Source organism: Gracilinanus agilis, chromosome 2 (genome assembly GCF_016433145.1).
Source record: "Gracilinanus agilis isolate LMUSP501 chromosome 2, AgileGrace, whole genome shotgun sequence".
NCBI lineage: Eukaryota > Metazoa > Chordata > Mammalia > Didelphimorphia > Didelphidae > Gracilinanus > Gracilinanus agilis.
Window position 1 is genome coordinate 557,110,850 of NC_058131.1, and position 5,442 is coordinate 557,116,291.

General features: G+C 38.1%; 1 long non-coding RNA gene across 1 annotated transcript; it reads right to left on the bottom strand.

The window, feature by feature from the left end:
* Positions 1–442: 442 nt before the first annotated feature.
* Positions 443–4,381, bottom strand: LOC123236080. The gene is made up of 3 exons (XR_006505406.1): positions 4,163–4,381; positions 614–768; positions 443–516 (listed from the first exon to the last, which is right to left on the bottom strand). It is a non-coding gene; the product is annotated as an uncharacterized LOC123236080 (long non-coding RNA).
* Between the last annotated feature and the right edge of the window lie 1,061 nt (positions 4,382–5,442).

Consider the following 5,442-nt stretch of genomic DNA (forward strand, 5'->3'; position numbering starts at 1 on the left):
GCTCCTGAATCAGGCCAGGCCATAGGTTCATCCTCACAGTGGAATTGAGAAAGATCATCAGTTTACTGATAGCAGTCTTGGCCTCAGAGGCCACTTTCTGAGGACCAAAGAAGGAAATGATCGCTAAGTTGTCGATTAGTTGCCAGCCAACTTGCACCTTCCAGAGAGATAAATCCAGTGTTTCCTGTAGGACCATCCATAAGCAGAACTCCTCAGGGGTCACATAGAGAGTTTCATTTGTGCTGGGGTATTTCTGAAGGTGATCCTGTATCAACCAGACTTCAGTGTCCCCTGAGGGGCCTTTTGGTTGTCTCCCTGAGATTCTTGGGAAAGGATCAGAAGGTTTGGCTGTGTCCAAACTACACCTGGGATCCCATTGATCTTTATCATTTGAGAGTCTTTCATGGCAGGTTTTTGAATGAGGTCCATCACAGGTCACAGGCCCAGGCATGGTTGATCAACCTTTTTACTTCTACACCAAAATTCAAAAGCCACCTACCAGATTCCCCTCCTTTTCTGGAAAAAGTTTAGAAAAAGGATGTCATGTAAGAAAAATAATCACAGCCTGGTATTGATAACAGTAACATGATTAGCAACTTCCCTATGTACTCACCCTGTAGGAGATGAAACTCAGGTGAATTTACCAAATTGCATTCTGAAGGGAGTAGGGTTGGGCTGGGATAAAATTTGATTTCTGTTTTTCTTTGTTTCTCTCTCTCTCATCCTATGTGTCTCTGTTCTCTATCAGTCAAGGTTATGGGAGTGGAACTGGAGGAATAAAAGAAAAGAAAGACAAATTAAAAAAGGAAGAGCTCCAGAAGTAGAGCATTGTGAATGAAGCGAAATTATTTTAAACCCAATGACATAAGAAACAAACTTGTAAAGGATGCAAATAAAATTAGGAGTACTATCAGAGAATTTTCAAACCTATGTAGGACTATCAAGATTGTGCCTTTGCATATATTCCTAAAACTAAATTGAGGCTATATTTTTCAGCTGTTTGTTCACTGTAATGCCCCAGCTTATACTCTAGTTCACTATTCAATTTATGACCTATAAATATCATGATATAATATTCTTTTAATTTTTTTATTTTCAGTTCCAAATTCTCTCTGTCCTTCCAACTTCTCTCCCATCTAATGAGAAAGCAAGAAAAATGACACCATTATACATATGAAGTCATGTAAAATATATTTCCATACTACTCATGTTGTGAAAAGAAAAAGCAAGAAAAATAAAGAAAGTGAAAAAATATGCTCCAATCCACACTTAAGAGTTCATCAGTTCTCCCTGGAGGTAGATTTAAAAAAAAACAAAACAAACAAAAAAAAAAAACAACCCTTACCTTCCATCTTAGAATCATACTGTGTATTGGTTCTAAGGCAGAAAAGTGGTAAGGGCTAGGTAATGGGGGTTAAATGATTTGCCCAGAGTCACACAGCTTGGAAGTGTCCAAAGCCAGATTTGAACCTAGGACCTCCCATCTCTAGACTTGGCTCTCAATCCACTGAGCCACCCAGATGCCCTTAGTAGATAACATTTTTTTTTAAACCCTTAACTTCTGTATATTGGCTCCTAAGTAGAAGAGTGGTAAGGGTGGGCAATGGAGGTCAAGTGACTTGCCCAGGGTTATACAGCTGGGAAGTGTCTGATACTGGATTTGAACCTAGGACCTCCAGTCTCTAGGCCTGACTCTCAATCCACTGGGTAGCTACCCAGCTGCCCCTAGATAGCATTTTAAATAATAAGTCCTCTGAAACTGTTGTGGATCAATTGTATTGATCAAGATAGCCAAGTCTTTCACAGCTGATTGTCCTTATGATATTACTGTTACTGCAAACAGTGATCTCCTAGTTCTGCTCACCTCACTTTGCATCAGCTCATTTCTTCCCAGGTTTTTCCATCATTTCTTATAGCACATTTGTATTCTATCACAATACTATCACAACTCGATAAGCCATTTCCCAATTGATGGGCTTCCACTTCTTTGCCACCACAAAAAGAGCTGCTATAAGTATTTTTGTACTTATGGGGCCTTTTGCTTTTGCTTTGATTTCTTTAGGATACAGCCTTAGTAGTGGAATGGCTGGGTCAAAGAGTATGCACAGTTTTATGACTGTTGGACTTAGTTCCAAGTTATTCTCTTGAATGGTTGAGCAGGCAGCTAAACAAAGAAGTGAGTGGATTCAGATTCCACAATGAAGTAGAAACACCTGGAATGCCAATCCCTAAAACTATTTATTAGCCTTGCAAGGAAGTTACAGGAAAGGAGGCAGCTGGGCAATTTAGTCAGCAGGATGGTGGGGTACATACAAACATATACCAGTGATCAAGGAGGAAGTAAGGGGGTGGTACCTAGGGGAAAAAAGGAACACTCACTCTCACCTTGTTGCAAAGAGCCTTCTTCCATTACTATAAACATTGGGTCATCTTCAGATGAAGAGCACCCATACTGTTGGAGCGATGGGAGTGTGGGCATTTTATTCTCACAGCTTATCAGGAGAGGGGCAGCCCCAGAGCTCCTACCAGTGGGTTTCCGAAATAATGCCAGCATTCCTGACAGCAGGATGTTCAAATGATGCTGGTGTTCCCACCACAGGGACCCTTTTCAACAGGGAGAAGGGTCCAAACTGTGAGCGCTGAGCTTGCTGCCTAATCAGAGCAGTTCACAATTCTACCAACAACAAACAGTGCATTCCTGTCCCTGTTTCTCCACATCCCCTCCAACATTTATCATTTTTCTTTTTCTGTCATGTTAACCAGACTGAGAGGTATGAGGTAAAACCTCAGACTTGTTTTAAATTACATTGCTCTAACTATTAGTGATATAGAGCATTTTTTATAAAACTATCAATAACACTGATTTCTTCTGAAAAAAAGCTTTTCATATAATATGAAACCTGTTCATAACTTTTGACCATTTTATTGAGGAATGGTTCTTTTTATAACTTTGGTTTGTTTTCCTATACAGTTGAGAAATGGAATTTTTGTTAGAGAAACTTCTATAAATATTTTCCCTCCAGTTTCTTGCCTTCCTTCTAATTTTGGTTACATTGGTTTTGTTTATGCAAAACCTTTTTGATTTATTTCACTTTTCATGATCCTCTCAATCTCTTATTTGGGTCATGACCTTTCTTCCCTCATCTACTGATCTGACAGGTAATTTTTCCATGTCTTCCTAATTTGCTTATTTCACCCTTTATATCTAAATCATGTACCCATCTTGAGTTTATCTTAGTGTATGTCATGAAATACTGGTCTATGCCTAGTTTCTGCCAGATTCCTTTCCAGTTTTCCCAAAATATTCTGTCAAATAATGGAATAATTTTTTAAATAATTCTTGCCCTAATACCTTGGTTCGTTGGGTTTATCAAACACTAGATTACAGTGGTCATTTATTTTGATATACTATATATATATAATCTGTTGACTGATCTATCACTCTATTTGTTATCCAGTATCAGTTTATTTTGTTGCTTACCATCTTCCATCACTTTTTCTTTGATTCCCTTAATATTCTTGACTTTTATCCCTCTAGTAAATTTTATTATTTTTTCTAGCTTTATAAAGTAATTTTTGGTCATATGGGATGGCATTTAATAAGTAAATTAATTTAGGTAAGATTCTGATTTTTATTACATTGGCTCAGCCTGGCCATCAGCGATTACTATTTCTCCATTTGTTTAAATTTGTCTTTATTTGTGTGAAGTGTTTTGTAATCGTGTTAATTCTTAATAGAATATTGTAACAAAATTAATATGTTAATATATTAATATATGATTGTAATTAAATATTACAATGATATTGTAATTAAAAATAATAACATAGGTTACTTTAGAGAGTACTATTGTTATAATAGCTCAGAAAATTATCTGAACATGAACTCCTTAGTGTTTCAACAGATTAACCAAGTCTATACACAAAGCAAATGTATAGTACAAATATTTTGTACCCCAGACACTTGGACTCTTTCTATAAACATCCAGTCACATAGTCTTGCCACTCTTTAAGTGGCTCTGGGATTTTGAGCTCACTGGGAGGAAATCATTAAGCTGTAAATAAACAGAGATAAAACAAAACAAAACAAAAAACCAAGTCTGTCACACATGTGACTTTTATTTTAAACCATTTTTAACATTAAAAAAAAAAATCCCACACTCACCAGGCAAAAGTGATACTGGCTCCATCATTCCTTCTTACCAAAAATCACTTTTTCCCAGCATAGATATCCCTTCGACTCTCCTCTGACCATCCAGGATATTCTGCCAAATGACTCTCTTCTTTTTATATAGGGACATTCCCACAATCAGCAACCAAAACGTCAAGCTCTCCAGAGACAATTTTATTTCAGTTTCATTTCCTTGAAATTTTACCAATCCCTTTACTCTAGAAGATGGAGAGAGAGAGAGAGAGAGATACGAGTTTATCAAACCTCAACACTTTCAGGATGAGAATGTGAATAGATAGGTGAGGAGAAAATTTGGAGACTTTAAAACTAGGATTGAGTCCCGTCCCGTTTCCCCCACCCCCATCCCGGGTTTCTATTTCAGCAGTGATTTAAGTGCTCAAAAATGAAACTGATTTATTCCCCACCCCTTTCCTTCCTCCCCTACAGCTCCGTAAGCGACAAGCAGCAGCTGCTTCATACATAAGGCAGGGGAAGATCTAGAGGAAAAGGACCAAGTAATGAAAAAGATAGAACCTCCAGAGAAAATGTTAAAGGACTCTGAGGGCTTGTTCAATCTGCAAAAGAGGAAAAAAAACTAAGGGAAAACTGAATAATTGCCTTCCAAATATTAATAGGTTCTAGTGCCATAGAAGACTAATCAGCGGTTGTCTTTTCACTCTCCGACAAAGGAGACAATGGATTGCAAAGCAGCTAGACTGAACTTCAGGTGACAGATTTATCTGGCAGTCTTTCCTCCTCCACCCCACCCCCAACCCGGAAGTGTCCTCCAAAGCACCAAGAAGGCAATACTGGTATAGTGGAAAGAGCCCGGGCTCCGGAGGCGAGAGACATCGGGGCAAATCTTTACCTTTGTTAATTAACTACATTATCTGTGTGAACTTGGACAAACTACAATTATCTATTAGAGCCTCAGTTTTTTGTTTGTTTTTTTTTTTTTTTAACTGTTCAATGAGGATGTTAGACTAGTTTCTCTGAGAACTCTTCCTGATCTAAATCTCTGATCCTACGGGCAGGTCGGTCAGTCAGTGCACATTTATTAAGCACTTGCTATGTGCCATGCACTGTGCTAAGTGTTGGACATACAAGAAAGGCAAAAGGCAGTCTCTGCTCTCAGGAAGATTACAGTCTCGTGGGAAAATAATATACAAACAACTATATCCAAATGAACTATAAAAGGGTCAGATTGGACATAATCAAGAGAGGGAAGGCCTGGGAAAGTTTAGCTAGGTCTTAAAAAAAAAAGCCAAGGAAGC